Below are 16,043 nucleotides of genomic sequence, written 5' to 3'. Positions count from 1 at the left end.
TGCGATCATTCAACACGGATCAAGATTACGTATCCTCTGCACGTGGATACATCGCACGGCGCAGCTAGTTCGGCCACGTTAACGTCAACTGGAGATCACATGACAGTCTGGCTGGCACCTACATAGGACGGATTAGGCTCGTCGCTCTCTAGTGGACAAAGTGGCACTACCGTGGCTATGTCGCCTGAGACTCCACTTTTTGTGCAGGTGCTTTTTGGGATCCTTTCTCTTATTGCGGCCTGTGGGAGTAACGCTCACCAGCGTCACGGGCCTCCGAACAATGAGCCTACAGCGGTGGTTTCTGCAGACGTTTGCGATCATTCAACACGGATCAAGATTACGTATCCTCTGCACGTGGATACATCGCACGGCGCAGCCAGTTCGGCCACGTTAACGTCAACTGGAGATCACATGACAGTCTGGCTGGCACCGACATAGGACCGATTAGGCTCGTCGCTCTCTAGTGGACACGGCGGCACCACCGTGTCAATGTCACCTGACGCTCCGATTTTTGGGCAGTTGCTTTTTGGGATCCTTTCTCTTATTGCCACCTGTGGGAATAACGCTCACCTGCGTCACGGGCCTCCGTACAATGAGCCTACAGCGGTGGTTTCTGCAGACGTTTGCGATCATTCAACACGGATCAAGATTACGTATCCCCTGCACGTGGATACATCGCACGGCGCCGCTAGTTCGGCCACGTTAACGTCAACTGGAGACCACATGACAGTCTGGTTGGCACCTACATAGGACCGATTAGGCTCTTCGCTCTCTAGTGGACAAGGTGGCACTACCGTGGCTCTGTCGCCTGAGACTCCGCTTTTTGTGCAGGTGCTTTTTAGGATCCTTTCTCTTAGTGCGGCCTGTGGGAGTAACGCTAATCAGCGTCACGGGCCTTCGTACAACGAGCCTACAGTGGTGGTTTCTGCAGACGTTTGCGATCATTCAACACAGATCAAGGTGACGTATCCACTGCACGTGGATACATCGCACGGCGCAGCTAGTTCGGCCACGTTAACGCCAACTGAAGATCACATGACAGTCTGGCTACCACCTATATAGGACGGATTCGGCTTGTCGCTCTCTAGTGGACACGGCGGCACTACCGTGTCTCTCTCGCCTGACACTCCGCTTATTGTGCAGGTGCTTTTTGGGATCCTTTCTCTTATTGCGGCCTCTGGGAGTAACGCTCACCACCGTCACGGGCCTGCGTACAACGTGCCTAGAGTGGTGGTTTCTGCAGAGGTTTGCGATCATTCAACACGGATCAAGGTGACGTATCCACTGCACGTGGACACATATCATGGCGCAGCTAGTTTGGCCACGTTAACGTCTACTTGAGACCACATGACAGTCTGGCTTACACCTACATAGGACCGATTAGGCTCGTCGCTCTCTAGTGGACACGGCGGCACCACCGTGTCAATGTCACCTGACACTCCGATTTTTGTGCAGTTGCTTTTTGGGATCCTTTCTATTATTGCCGCCTGTGGGAATAACGCTCACCTGCGTCACGGGCCTCCGTACAATGAGCCTACAGCGGTGGTTTCTGCAGACGTTTGCGATCATTCAACACGGATCAAGATTACGTATCCAATGCACGTGGATACATCGCACGGCGCCGCTAGTTCGGCCACGTTAACGTCAACTGGGGACCACATGACAGTCTGGGTGGTACCTACATAGGACCGATTAGGCTCGTCGCTCTCTAGTGGACAAGGTGGCACTACCGTGGCTATGTCGCCTGAGACTCCGCTTTTTGTGCAGGTGCTTTTTAGGATACTTTCTCTTAGTGCGGCCTGTGGGAGTAACGCTAATCAGCGTCACGGGCCTGCGTACAACGAGGCTACAGTGGTGGTTTCTGCAGACGTTTGGATCATTCAACACAGATCAAGGTGACGCATCCACTGCACGTGTATACATCGCATGGCGCAGCTAGTTCGGCCACGTTAACGTCAACTGGAGACCACATGACAGTCTGGCTGGCACCTACATAGGACGGATTAGGCTCTTCGCTCTCTAGTGGACAAGGCGGCACTGCCGTGGCTATGTCGCCTGAGACTCCGGTTTTTTTGCAGCTGCTTTTTGGGATCCTTTCTCTTATTGCGGCCTGTGGGAGTCACACTCACTAGCGTCACGGGCCTACGTACAACGTGCCTAGAGTGGTGGTTTCTGGAGACGTTTGCGATCATTCAACGCGGATCAAGGTGACGTATCCACTGCACGTGGATACATCGCATGGCGCAGCTAGTTCGGCCACGTTAACGTCAACTGGAGATCACATGACAGTCTGGCTGGCACCTACATAGGACGGATTTGGCTCGTCGCTCTCTAGTGGACAAGGCGGCACCACCGTGGCTATGTCGCCTGAGACTCCGCTTTTTTTGCAGGTGCTTTTTGGGATCCTTTCTTTTATTGCGGCATGTGGGAGTAACGCTCACCAGCGTCACGGGCCTCCGTACAATGAGCCTACAGGGGTGGTTTCTGCAGACGTTTGCGATCATTCAACACGGATCGAGATTACGTATTCTCTGCACGTGGATACATCGCACGGCGCAGCTAGTTCGGCCACGTTAACGTCAACTGGAGATCACATGACAGTCTGGCTGGCACCTACATAGGACGGATTAGGCTCGTCGCTCTCTAGTGGACAAGGTGGCACAACCGTGGCCAAGTCGCCTGAGACTCCACTTTTTGTGCAGGTGCTTTTTGGGATCCTTTCTCTTATTGCGGCCTGTGGGAGTAACGCTCACCAGCGTCACGGGCCTCCGAACAATGAGCCTACAGCGGTGGTTTCTGCAGACGTTTGCGATCATTCAACACGGATCAAGATTACGTATCCTCTGCACGTGGATACATCGCACGGCGCAGCTAGTTCGGCCACGTTAACGTCAACTGGAGTTCACATGACAGTCTGGCTGGCACCTACATAGGACCGATTAGGCTCGTCGCTCTCTAGTGGACACGGCGGCACCACCGTGTCAATGTCACCTGACACTCCGATTTTTGGGCAGTTGCTTTTTGGGATCCTTTCTCTTATTGCCGCCTGTGGGAATAACGCTCACCAGCGTCACGGGCCTGCGTACTACGTGCCTAGTGTGGTGGTTTCTGCAGACGTTTGCGATCATTACACACGGATAAAGATTACGTATCCACTGCACGTGGATACATCGTATGGCGTAGCTAGTTCGGGCACGTTGACGACAACTGAAGACCACATGACAGTCTGGCGGGCACCTACATAGGACCGATTAGGCTCGTCGCTCTCTAGTGACAAGGTGGCACTACCGTGGCTATGTCGCCTGAGACTCCGCTTTGTGTGCAGGTGCTTTTTGGGATCCTTTCTCTTATTGCGGCCTGTGGGAGTAACGCTCACCAGCGTCACGGGCATCCGTACAATGAGCCTACAGCGGTGGTTTCAGCAGACGTTCGCGATCATTCAACACGGATCAAGATTACGTATCCCCTGCACGTGGATACATCGTACGGCGCAGCTAGTTCGGACACGTTAACGTCAACTGGAGACCACATGACAGTCTGGCTGGCACCTACATAGGACGGATTAGGCTCTTCGCTCTCTAGTGGACAAGGCGGCACTGCTGTGGCTATGTCGCCTGAGACTCCGCTTTTTTTGCAGGTGCTTTTTGGGATCCTTTCTCTTATTGCGGCCTGTGGGAGTCACACTCACTAGCGTCACGGGCCTACGTACAACGTGCCTTGAGTGGTGGTTTCTGCAGACGTTTGCGATCATTCAACGCGGATCAAGGTGACGTATCCACTGCACGTGGATACATCGCATGGCACAGCTAGTTCGGCCACGTTAACGTCAACTGGAGATCACATGACAGTCTGGCTGGCACCTACATAGGACGGATTAGGCTCGTCGCTCTCTAGTGGACAAGGCGGCACCACCGTGGCTATGTCGCCTGAGACTCCGCTTTTTTGCAGGTGCTTTTTGGGATCCTTTCTTTTATTGCGGCATGTGGGAGTAACGCTCACCAGCGTCACGGGCCTCCATACAATGAGCCTACAGCGGTGGTTTCTGCAGACGTTTGCGATCATTCAACACGGATCAAGATTACGTATCCTCTGCACGTGGATACATCGCACGGCGCAGCTAGTTCGGCCACGTTAACGTCAACTGGAGATCACATGACAGTCTGGCTGGCACCTACATAGGACGGATTAGGCTCGTCGCTCTCTAGTGGACAAGGTGGCACAACCGTGGCTATGTCGCCTGAGACTCCACTTTTTGTGCAGGTGCTTTTTGGGATCCTTTCTCTTATTGCGGCCTGTGGGAGTCACACTCACTAGCGTCACGGGCCTGCGTACAACGTGCCTAGAGTGGTGGTTTCTGCAGATGTTTGCGATCATTCAACACGGATCAAGATTACGTATCCCCTGCACCTGGATACATCGTACGGCGCAGCTAGTTCGGACACGTTAACTTCAACTGGAGACCACATGACAGCCTGGCTGGCACCTATATAGGACGGATTTGGCTCGTCGCACTCTAGTGGACACGGCGGCACTACCGTGGCTATGTCACCTCACACTCCGCTTTTTGTGCAGGTGCTTTTTGGGATCCTTTCTCTTATTGCGGCCTGTGGGAGTAACGCTCACCAGCGTCACGGGCCTGCGTACTACGTGCCTAGTGTGGTGGTTTCTGCAGACGTTTGCGATCATTACACACGGATCAAGATTACGTATCCCCTGCACCTGATACATCGCACGGCGCAGCTAGTTCGGCCACGTTAACGTCAACTGGAGATCACATGACAGTCTAGTTGGCACCTACATAGGGCCGATTAGGCTCGTCGCTCTCTAGTGGACAAGGTGGCACTACCGTGGCTCTGTCGCCTGAGACTCCGCTTTTTTTGCAGGTGCTTTTTGGGATCCTTTCTCTTATTGCGGCCTGTGGGAGTAACGCTCACCAGCGTCACAGGTCAGCGTACAACGAGCCTACAGTGGTGGTTTCTGCAGACGTTTGCGATAATTCAACACGGATCAAGGTGACGTATCCACTGCTAGTGGATACATCGCACGGCGCAGCTAGCTCGGCCACGTTAACGCCAACTGGACATCACATGACAGTCTGGCTACCACCTATAAAGGACGGAATTGGCTCGTCGCTCTCCATTGGACAGGGCCGCACCACCGTGCTATGTCACCTGACACTCCGCTTTTTGTGCAGGTGCTTTTTGGGATCCTTTCTCTTATTGAGGCCTGTGGGAGTAACGCTCACCAGCGTCACGGGCCTGCGTACTACGTGCCTAGTGTGGTGGTTTCTGCAGACGTTTGCGATCATTACACACGGATAAAGATTACGTATCCACTGCACGTGGATACATCGTATGGCGTAGCTAGTTCGGGCACGTTGACGACAACTGAAGACCACATGACAGTCTGGCGGGCACCTACATAGGACCGATTAGGCTCGTCGCTCTCTAGTGACAAGGTGGCACTACCGTGGCTATGTCGCCTGAGACTCCGCTTTGTGTGCAGGTGCTTTTTGGGATCCTTTCTCTTATTGCGGCCTGTGGGAGTAACGCTCACCAGCGTCACGGACATCCGTACAATGAGCCTACAGCGGTGGTTTCAGCAGACGTTCGCGATCATTCAACACGGATCAAGATTACGTATCCCCTGCACGTGGATACATCGTACGGCGCAGCTAGTTCGGACACGTTAACGTCAACTGGAGACCACATGACAGTCTGGCTGGCACCTATATAGGACGGATTTGGCTCGTCACCCTCTAGTGGACACGGCGGCACTACCGTGGCTATGTTACCTGACACTCGGCTTTTTGTGCAGGTGCTTTTTGGGATCCTTTCTCTTATTGCTGCCTGTGGGAGTAACGTTCACCAGCGTCACGGGCCTGCGTACAACGTGCCTACAGCGATGGTCTCTGCTTATGTTTTCGATCATTCAACACGGATCAAGATTAGATATCCACGGAACGTGGATACCAGATAGTTCGGGCACGTTCACGACAACTGGAGACCACATGACAGTCTGGCTACCACCTATAAAGGACGGATTTGGATCGTTGCTGCGATAAAAACAAGCGGAAGCGCTCCGAAAAAATTTGTACCAAGCAGTTGCTGAGCGGTTTCCCTCTCCGTCGCCACTTGGGCTGTTCGTAACGCGGAGGTGTATTGAGGGCACATTGTGTTGCACAGGTGATCAGAGAGGTTTACGGCGTATTTAATACTCGCAAGCAGCATAGAATATGCAGGAGAATTTGTTTCATAATCGTGCCTCGTAAAAAGCTCAAAGAAGGTAACCAAGAAGACAAGTTATAGTTTATTTAAAGCGAATTCGCGTGGGCCAAAAGCCTTTGTACCAATGTCACTGTGCAGAATACGTGCTGTGTTTGCGAAATAGGCAATATAGAACTTAACGCACATGTCTGCATTCTGTAACGATGAAAGGACGAGAAATTGTATTCCATCACCTCTGGGACTACCCTAAGTCTTTAAATAAAAGAGAAAAAAGAGTCGAGCAACCCGTCTACCACATACTGGCGAGCTGCAGGAGAGAGCCAGGTGATGCCACAGTCCTCGAGAAGCTTCACCTTTTCATACACGCAGAGAGCGACCGCTTCGGTTGGTGCTTGTCGGCGTGAGCGCATGTGCGTGAAGCGATCGTCATAGGCAGAAGGGAGCTGGCCGAAAGCAGTCACTAAAGCCGCACTCCATTCAGCCCAGGAAGACTACGCAGAACCCTCATACATGTGCCACGCCTCGGCGGCATCACGAAGCTGGCTTTCGGCGAGCGACATCGTCACGTCTTCGGGCCAGGCGTGTCTACGGGCCAATGAATTAATTGCGTGTACCCACAACGTTGGATCGTCCTCGAAGCAACGAAACTCTGGAACTTCCAGGGGCGATGGTGAAGAAAGTGCGCTACGCACAAGGGCTGTAGTGACGGATACGTTGAGGTGCTCCAGGCGTTTGGACAGCGCTGCTGTGGCATGTGTGAACGTAGCGATGTCGCTGGAGGCCGCAGTAGAGGGGTTACGAACAGCGTCCACCGACGATGCAGTAGGCGCTGGAGTCGCGGCAGCGGAATCCACGTCGATCCGAGGGAGCGTGTACGGCGTTCTTTGGCGGCAAAGTGGTTTGCATAGAGACGGGACGTGAATCCGTGACCTGAGGAGTATGGACGAGAGGCACGGTACCGACAAGATGCGAGGCCGAGGAACCGTGGGCGCCGCGCACGAGCTGTGCGGCCGGCGCTGAAGCAGGCGACGCAAGATGCCGAAAAATGTCCTCCGGAGCGGGAGCGTACGCGCCCGCTCCGCAGCACGGTGGACGAGGACGGGTCGTCGACCAGAGGTTCGTTGAGCGGCTGTGCCATTATAATGAAGAGAAGCAGACAGACAATCGACCTTCCGCCAGAACGCCTGGTTTACTTCTGCTTCCTTTTCCTCGCTCGCGGTCCGAGCGCTCAAGCCCCAGTGCGCATTTTGTCTTCACAATATATATATATATATATATATATATATATATATATATATATATTGGGTCATTGTGTTGTTCGGAAGCATAGTGTCGAAGTCAAGAGATGACAACGTGCGCTCATAGGGGGACTCACGAGTGACCTCTGGCGAAACCGGTGAGCGGGAAAGAGCGTCAACGTCGGAATGCTTCCGCACGGAACGATACACTACGCGTATGTCATACTCCTGGATTCGCAGAGCCCAGCGAGCGAGGCGGCCGGATGGGTCTTTTAAATTCGAAAGCCAACACAGCGCATGGTGTTCGGTCACTATACGTCAAAAGAGCGGCCATATAAATAAGGGCGAAACTTGTCAAGTGCCCAGACGATGGCCAAGCACTCCTTTTCCGTGACGCTGTAATTGCTCTCCGCCTTGGTGAGCGTGCAGCTCGCATAAGCCACGACGTATTCGGCGTGGTCAGAATGACGCTGTACAAGCACAGAACCAAGGCCTACACCACTTATGTCGGTATGAACTTCCGTAGGGGCTTGAGGGTGGCGTCGTGAGAAGACGGCGCAAGGTGGAGAACGCATGGTCGCAGGCAGGGAACCACGATGAGAGGTCTTTGGCATCACGAAGCAGTTGCGTGAGGGGTGATAGGATAGATGCGAAGTTTTGAACGAAGCGCCGGAAGTAAAGGCATAAGCCGATGAAACTGCGCAGTTCTTTCATTGTAGTGGGCTTAGGAAACGCAGAGACGCCCCGTAATTTCTCGGGATCTGGAAGAATGCCATCCTTAGACACAACGTGGCCGAGAATCGTCAACTTGCGTGCGGCAAAACGACATTTCTTCAGATTAAGCTGCAGACCGGCGTTGGTCAAGGAACTGAGTATGTGCCTAAGGCGGCGCAGGTGTGTTGCGAAATCAGGGGCGAAAACGACGATGTCGTCGAGGTAACATAGACAGATCTTCCATTTAAGGCCGCGCAAAACGTTATCCATCATTGTCACAGCTGTCCCCGATTCGTCGTCGGTGCGAAGTCGATCGACGAGGTAGACAAGCTGGTTGGTCATTCCGTACGCAAGCGAGCACAGTGAAAAGAGTCAGAGTCGGGAGTAAACAAAAAAAAACAAGATATTTATCGGCTGATCAATACACAAATTAATAAAATAAAATACACAAGACAAACTAACACAACTGAACTTAATATAACACAATGATGAAGACAAATAAATACGAGCAATTAACAGTCGATATAGAAATGAAACAATGCGAGGATCAAATACACAAGAATACACTAAACACTAAAGCAAAGTTCAATAGAAGTCAAAGAGAATAGAAGTCGCCTCAAGTTCAAAAGAAAACAAACGAGGTCATACGCTTGGCCGGGCAGCAGCAGCAAGTCCATAGACCGTGAAGTCGGTGCACAGAGCTTTCCCGAAGAAGGCTGGCGGTCCGATCCTGTCGAGGTTGATGTGAAGTGCTGGGCTGGGGTTCCCGGGAGTCTAGATCCGATGACTTCCCTCAAGCAGGTTGAGCCAACTTGAGGCGGACTACCGAGGACTTCGTTGCAGACGCTGGTTTGACGTCTCGTACGTCAACTAGTTTCTTGGAGTTCCGACGCGGCTAGGCGGCCCAGGCGATACTGGACGGCGCTAGCTCCTTGACTACTTCTCCGCAGATTACAGGATCAGCTTCTAGACTAATCAGCAGGGCCCAAAACCTGCGCTTAAATAGCCTCTCCTTTCCCTAGTTCCCTATGTAGGGAAACTGCCGCCATGTAGAGTTCTCCGAATTCACGGCTCTTTGCTCCCAACAATCTTGGCCGCGTCCCTTTCACCATGGACGAAGAACCGCAGATTCTCCTCTCTCCCAATGTCAAGGGCCAAGGTGGAACCCGGCATACCACGCAGACGCACGCGCACACTTCTGGGTCCGTAATCGGCGTGTCGCGTCTGGAATCGAGATGGCACCCCGAGCGGCCACGACGCTTTTGACGCCCGTAATTCGGCGTGTCGATGTCGAGTAAATTATACGCTGCAGTCAGGAGCCCACGTTTTTGACGCTCGTAATTCGGCGTGTCGTTAATCAGCGTCCAAACCATTCGAAAATATGCCGCTCCGTGACACAGCGGCAGGTACGCTCCTTCCTTGGTTTGACCGGATACTACCGGGAATTTATCCCGAGCTACGCCAAAATCAGCGCTCCCCTCACGGAATTAACCCGGAAGGGAAAAAGCAACTCGGTCAAGTGGACACCAGCATGCGAAGAAGCATTTCAGGAACTGAAACGCCAAGTCTCCACGGACCCAATATTGCGACTTCCGGATTTACAGCGGCCCTTCGTCCTCCGGACAGACGCATCGGACACGAGCCTGGGAGCGGTGCTGGGAGCAAGCTCCACCCCGTAGCTTATGCCAGCCGAAAGCTACTGCCTCGGGAGGCCGCCTACAGCACAGTGGAACGCGAGTGTCTGGCGTTGGTCTGGGGGGTCCAGAAATTCTCCATGTTCCTGTATGGTGTTCACTTTTTCGTCCAAACCGACCACCAACCGCTCAGCTACATCAGGCAGGCGAAACAACTGAACGGCCGGGTACTACGATGGAGCTTACTGCTTCAGGAATATCAGTTCACGGTCACCGACATTAAAGGAAGTGAGAACGTGGGGGCCGATTATTTGAGCAGAATATAGGGTCATTCGGCAGTGAAGTTGGAGAATTTTTGTGTTGTGTGCCTGGACGTGTAGTGCTCTGTTCATTTGGTTTTTCGTTTAGTACACGATGTTATTTGATGTATAATGTTATGTATACATGGAACGGCCTTCGTTTTCTTGTTTTCGAAAATGCCACTCGTGTAAGTGAATATTATGTGATAATATTCTGAAAGTGGGGGGCTGTGTCACGGAGCGGCATATTTTCGAATGGTTTGGACGCTGATTAACGACACGCCGAATTACGAGCGTCAAAAACGTGGGCTCCTGACTGCAGCGTATAATTTACTCGACATCGACACGCCGAATCACGGGCGTCAAAAGCGTCGTGGCCGCTCGGGGTGCCATCTCGATTCCTGACGCGACACGCCGATTACGGACCCAGAAGTGTGCGCGTACGTCTGCGTGGTATGCCGGGTTCCTCCTTGGCCCTTGACATTGGGAGAGAGGAGAATCTGCTGTTCTTCGTGCATGGTGAAAGGGGCGCGGCCAAGATTGTTGGGAGCAAAGAGCCGTGAATTCGGAGAACTCTACATAGCGGCAGTTTCCCTACATAGGGAACTAGGGAAAGGAGAGGCTATTTAAGCGCAGGGTTTGGGCCCTGCTGATTAGTCTAGAAGCTGATCCTGTAATCTGCGGAGAAGTAGTCAAGGAGCTAGCGCCGTCCAGTATCGCCTGGGCCGCCTAGCCGCGTCGGAACTCCAAGTAACTAGTTGACGTACGAGACGTCAAACCAGCGTCTGCAACGAAGTCCTCGGTAGTCCGCCTCAAGTTAACTCAACCTGCTTGAGGGAAGTCATCGGATCTAGACTCCCGGGAACCCCAGCCCAGCACTTCACATCAACCTCGACAGGATCGGACCGCCAGCCTTCTTCTGGAAAGCTCTGTGCACCGACTTCACGGTCTATGGACTTGCTGCTGCTGCCCGGCCAAGCGTATGACCTCGTTTGTTTTGTTTTGAACTTTGACTTCTATTGAACTTTGCTTTAGTGTTTAGTGTATTCTTTTGTATTTGATCCTCGCATTGTTTCATTTCTATATCGACTGTTAATTGCTCGTATTTATTTGTCTTCATCATTGTGTTATATTAAGTTCAGTTGTGTTAGTTTGTCTAGTGTATTTTATTTTATTAATTTGTGTATTTATCAGCCGATAAATATCTTGTTTTTTTGTTTACTCCCGACTCTGACTCTTTTCACTGTGCTTGCTTGCGTACGGAACGACCAACCAGCTTGTCTACCTCGTCGATCGACTTCGCGCCGACGAAGAATCGGGGACAGCTGTGACAATCATCCTTTCGAATGTAGCAGGAGCGTTGCAAAGTCCGAAAGGCATGGTGGTGAACTCATATAGGCCATCTGGCGTAACGAAGGCAGTTTTTGGGCGATCGGCCTCCGCCACCGGGACCTGCCAGTAGCCTGACAGCAAGTCCAAGGAGGAGAAGAACTCGGCGCCTTGTAAGCAGTCCAGAGCATCATCAATGCGTGGCAGCGGGTAAACAACTTTCAGCGTGATCTTGTTTAAGCGCCGAAAATGTACATAGAAGCGTATGCAACCGTCTTTCTTTGTGACAAGTACCACCGGAGAAGCCCACGGCCTCTGTGAAGGCTGAATCACACCTCGACGGAGCATGTCGTCGACCTGGTCTGCAATGACGCGGCGTTCCGTAGCGGATACACCATACGGACGTTGGCGCAGCGGTGAGTGGGAGCCGGTGTTGATGTGGTGCTCGACTGTTGATGTGCGGCCTAATAATTTTTTTCGAAGTCGAAAGAACTTCGGAAATGCTGCAGAAGGGCAAGAAGCTGGGATCACTGCGAAGGTGTGAGAGCCTCGTCGATGAATGGGGTGAAGACATCCGTAGATGTTGTGTCAGTGGCAGAAAGGGCGCTCAGGTCAAGAACAGTCGTAGAGGACGCCTCGTCGGGAACGGAGACAATCTGCATAGAATCGACGGTCTCGGCGTGGCCAAGGCATTCGTGACGAAGCAATGTGAGCGGGGTTGAAGGTGGGTTATAAACGGGCATTGTGCTGAAACCGGCGGCGAGGTCAAGAGTAGCAAAAGGCAGAGGAAGGGCTTTTCTGGCAACGAAGAGATCGGACGGCGTGAAGAAGACCGTTCCGGAGCAGATAGCACCACATGAGAGCGGTACGACTGCTGATGAGCCTGACGGTATACTGGTGTCTTCCTTGACTACAAGTTTAGCGGGAGAATGAGGATCTATGAAGGCGAGGTCACTGAGTTGGAAGAAGTCAACCACAGCGCGAGCGCAATCGATGACAGCGCTGCGGCGAGACAGAAAATCCTATCCTAGAATTATTGCGTGGGAGCACGATGATAGTACTACAAACTCTACAGTGTACATAACGTCTTGAATCTTCACGCGAGCCGTACACGCTGCGGTTGGTTCGATGGGTTGAGCACTTGCAGTCCGAAGTGACAATCCAGAAAGAGGCGTCGTCACCTTACGAAGTTATCGGTAAAATTTAGCATCCATAACAGAAACAGCTGCGCCGGTATCGAGTAGAGCGACTGTAGTGACACCTTTGACAAACACGTCAATAACATTGGCAGGCAAGGAACGAGGATTAGGGCATTTCGATGCGGCGCAGTTCTTGCCTCGGGAACTGCGTCGTCTAGTTGCCCTCGTCTCTAGACACGGGCCGCCGACGCATCGGTGAAAGCGACCGGCGACGCGGGGATGGCGAGTGGCAATGTTCGAAACGAGGACCATCAATCGGAGTACGAGTTGGCGGTGGGTCGGATGGAGTGTAGTCAGCATTGGACTCGACCGGGTAACGAGGCGCCTGTAGGTCATTGCCGATCGTTTGCACGCGACGGCAGAACCTTGCGACGTGTCTGGGATATCTACATGCGAAGCATATAGGCCGATTGTCGTGCGTACGCCACGGGTTGGCAACAGCCCAACCCAAGAGACGGGAGGAGGAGGACGGCGCATCGGCTGCTGAGAAGGTGGTACCGGCTCATGGCGTGGCCTGGCAGCTACCGCAGCATAAGTGAGCGGAGCGGCCACAAGCGGCTGCTGGGGCGCAACCGGCAGTGCTTCAGCGGCTTCCCCTTGAATAACGTTGCGCAGAGTGCAAGGTAATGGACTGGCAGGCACCTGGGTGAAGGGTACCAGGGACAACTGTCGTGCGACTTCTTCGTGGACAAAAAAGCTTTGATCTGCGTATAGACGCATCGGTTGCCGGAGAAGGCCTCGTCAAATCTCGCTGCTTGCGTAGCTCGTCGTAGCTCTGACAGATGGTAATAACGTCGGCCACACTGTTCGGGCTCTTGGCCAGGAGCATTTGGAAAGCATCATCATCAATGCCTTTCATGATGTGCTTAATTCGGTCTGATTCCGACATGGTGGCATTGACGCGTTTACACAAATCGACAATGCCCTCGATGTAACTGGTGAATGTTTCACCAGTTACCTGCGCGCGTGTGCGCAAGCGCTGCTCAACTCGACGTTTGCGGACGGCGGGACGGTCAAATACTTCTGTAAAGGCTGTTTTGAACGCAGACCACGTTCGGAAATTTGTCTCATGGTTCCTGAACCAGAGATGGGCCACGCCCGCGAGATAGAAAGCGACGCTGGTTAGCTTGGTCGAGTCGTCCCATTTGTTATGAGCGCTTACCCGCTCGTAGGACGCAAGCCAATATTCAACGTCGTTGTCGTCGGTCCCGCTGAAGATGGTAAGATCCCGCTGGCGGATAGTCCCAGCGCAGAGAACGGGCAATGACGGGAACGTCTGTGGTTCGGCGTCTCGCATGGTGGAAGTTAGCGTCCGTGTGCGGAGTTCCAGGATGGTAGAGTTGGGGGGTACCCAGCACTTCCACCAATTATAAAGAAGGTTTATTGGACGAAAGGCCGGTGACGCGTCGAGCGTTCCACCGAGCACAATCTCTAAGCTCGAGCTTCTGCGGCACGCGATGCTGTTGGCAATCCTGCTGCCTAAGTCCAGGCGTTCTTCTTCATTACTATATATATATATATATATATATTGTCGCAACGTCAAAAAAAACACCGCATATCCACGGGGTGAATGATGATGAGTGGGCGAAGCTCCGGAGGGAATCATCGGTAAACCGTGAATCTTCCGTGTAATTCGCCCAGTCTCGCCGCACTAAATCGAACGATTGACTTCCACCAATGACACGCGCCATATGTGACGTCATTCCTATTTTATAACAGCGCCCTTCATTTTAATTGCACCATCTCCCGCTTAAGGGGACGCTAGCACAAACGCGTTAGAAACGTGCAGTACTCTCTAGTAACGGGGAGAGGCCACAGCGTCTTACGCAGCCGTTTACACATGCCGGAACGTGCACCGCGTTTGCCGACGCCATCACATGACTTCTGAGAGAGTATAACCCCCGTATTCATAAAAACTCCTCGACTTGAACTTGACTTGCCACCGCCTTCAATGCGTTTCGAACGCGCTGCCCAAGGCGGTGGCAAGTCAAGTTCAATTCGAGGAGCGTTTATGAATACGGGGGTAAGGCGGAGAGGCCACAGCGTCTTACACCAGCTTCTTACACGGGCCGTAACACGCTAGCACAAACGCGTTAGAAACGCGCAGTCTTTCGTTAATGTTGTGTATTTATTGTCATCGTGGTGCGTGTGTCCATGTGCGCTTCGTGGCGTAGTGGTTAGCGCCGCGCGTTCGGAAGCGTTTCCCATCCGCTTTCTGGGGCATTTATGTTTTACAACTAGAGCTAACCCTGGGAGTGTTAGCCAGCGCCACCACCCACAAACGGGGGGGCGGATGTGGAACATCCTTTCTGCCGCAGGCGTCACGAGCACGGGATCTTTTTGGGTGATGGCAAATGGTCAATAAACCCACATATGCTATCTGATGACATCAATGTTGCCGGATTCGAGCCCTCGTTATGTAATGAACGAGAAGAAAGGGAACCGAGGGGCCCGATTGAGCTACCGGCTCCGCGGTAGCTCAATGGTGAGAGCATCGCACGCGTAATGCGAAGACGTGGGTTCGTTCCCCACCTGCGGACCGTTGTTTCTTCATCCGTTTTCATTTTCCATAATTTATCATTTCTTTAATTCAATTACTAAGTACGAGTAATTTCCCCTATGTTGTTCTTGGTGTCATTGTTTGTTGGCTTCATAATTATGATATTATTAATAAAAAAATCGGGCCCCTCGGTTTACTTTCTTCTCGTTCATTACATAACGAAGGCTCGAATCCGGCAACATTCATGCCATCAGATAGCATATGTGGGTTTATTGACCATTTGCCATCACCCAAAAAGATCCCGTGCTCGTGACGCCTGCGGCAGAAAGGATGTTCCACATCCGCCCCCAGGTTTGTGGGTGGTGGCGCTGGCTAACACTCCCAGGGTTAGCTCTAGTTGTAAAACATAAATGCCCCAGAAAGCGGGTGGGAAAACGGCTCCGCGGTAGCTCAATGGTGAGAGCATCGCACGCGTAATGCGAAGACGTGGGTTCGTTCCCCACCTGCGGACCGTTGTTTTTTCATCCGCTTTCATTTTCGAGAATTTATCATTTCTTTAATTCAAGTAGTAAGTACGAGTAATTTCCCCTATGTTGTTCTTGGTGTCATTGTTTGTTGGCTTCAGAATGATGATATTATTAATAAAAAAATCGGGCCCCTCGGTTCCCTTTCTTCTCGTTCAATGTATATATATATATATATATATATATATATGCATACAGGGGTAGGGTTCGGAAAGCTGGTCGTGCCCCAAGCGCCCCCCCCCCCCGGAAAAATGAAAACTTTCTGCCTGTGAGTCTGGCTATGCAAAGGCCATTAAAAGCTTCATGCAACTTCACTTAGAACTTTTTGTTGGGCTAGTTGGTGCATGTTACTAAAGTATTAAAGTGCCAAACAGACGAA

The 16,043-nt window shown here is 52.3% G+C and overlaps 2 non-coding genes across 2 annotated transcripts; both read left to right on the top strand.

Annotated features, from left to right (window-relative positions):
- The first annotated feature begins 15,108 nt into the window (after window positions 1-15,108).
- Trnat-cgu (transfer RNA threonine (anticodon CGU)) lies at window positions 15,109-15,180 on the top strand. The gene has a single exon. It is a non-coding gene; the product is annotated as a tRNA-Thr (tRNA).
- Window positions 15,181-15,579: 399 nt separating this feature from the next.
- On the top strand, window positions 15,580-15,651 carry Trnat-cgu (transfer RNA threonine (anticodon CGU)). Its single transcript has one exon. It is a non-coding gene; the product is annotated as a tRNA-Thr (tRNA).
- The last annotated feature ends 392 nt before the right edge of the window (window positions 15,652-16,043 follow it).

Source organism: Dermacentor silvarum, chromosome 10, assembly GCF_013339745.2.
Source record: "Dermacentor silvarum isolate Dsil-2018 chromosome 10, BIME_Dsil_1.4, whole genome shotgun sequence".
NCBI classification, from domain to species: Eukaryota; Metazoa; Arthropoda; class Arachnida; order Ixodida; family Ixodidae; genus Dermacentor; species Dermacentor silvarum.
This window is presented reverse-complemented; position numbering and strand designations above follow the sequence as displayed.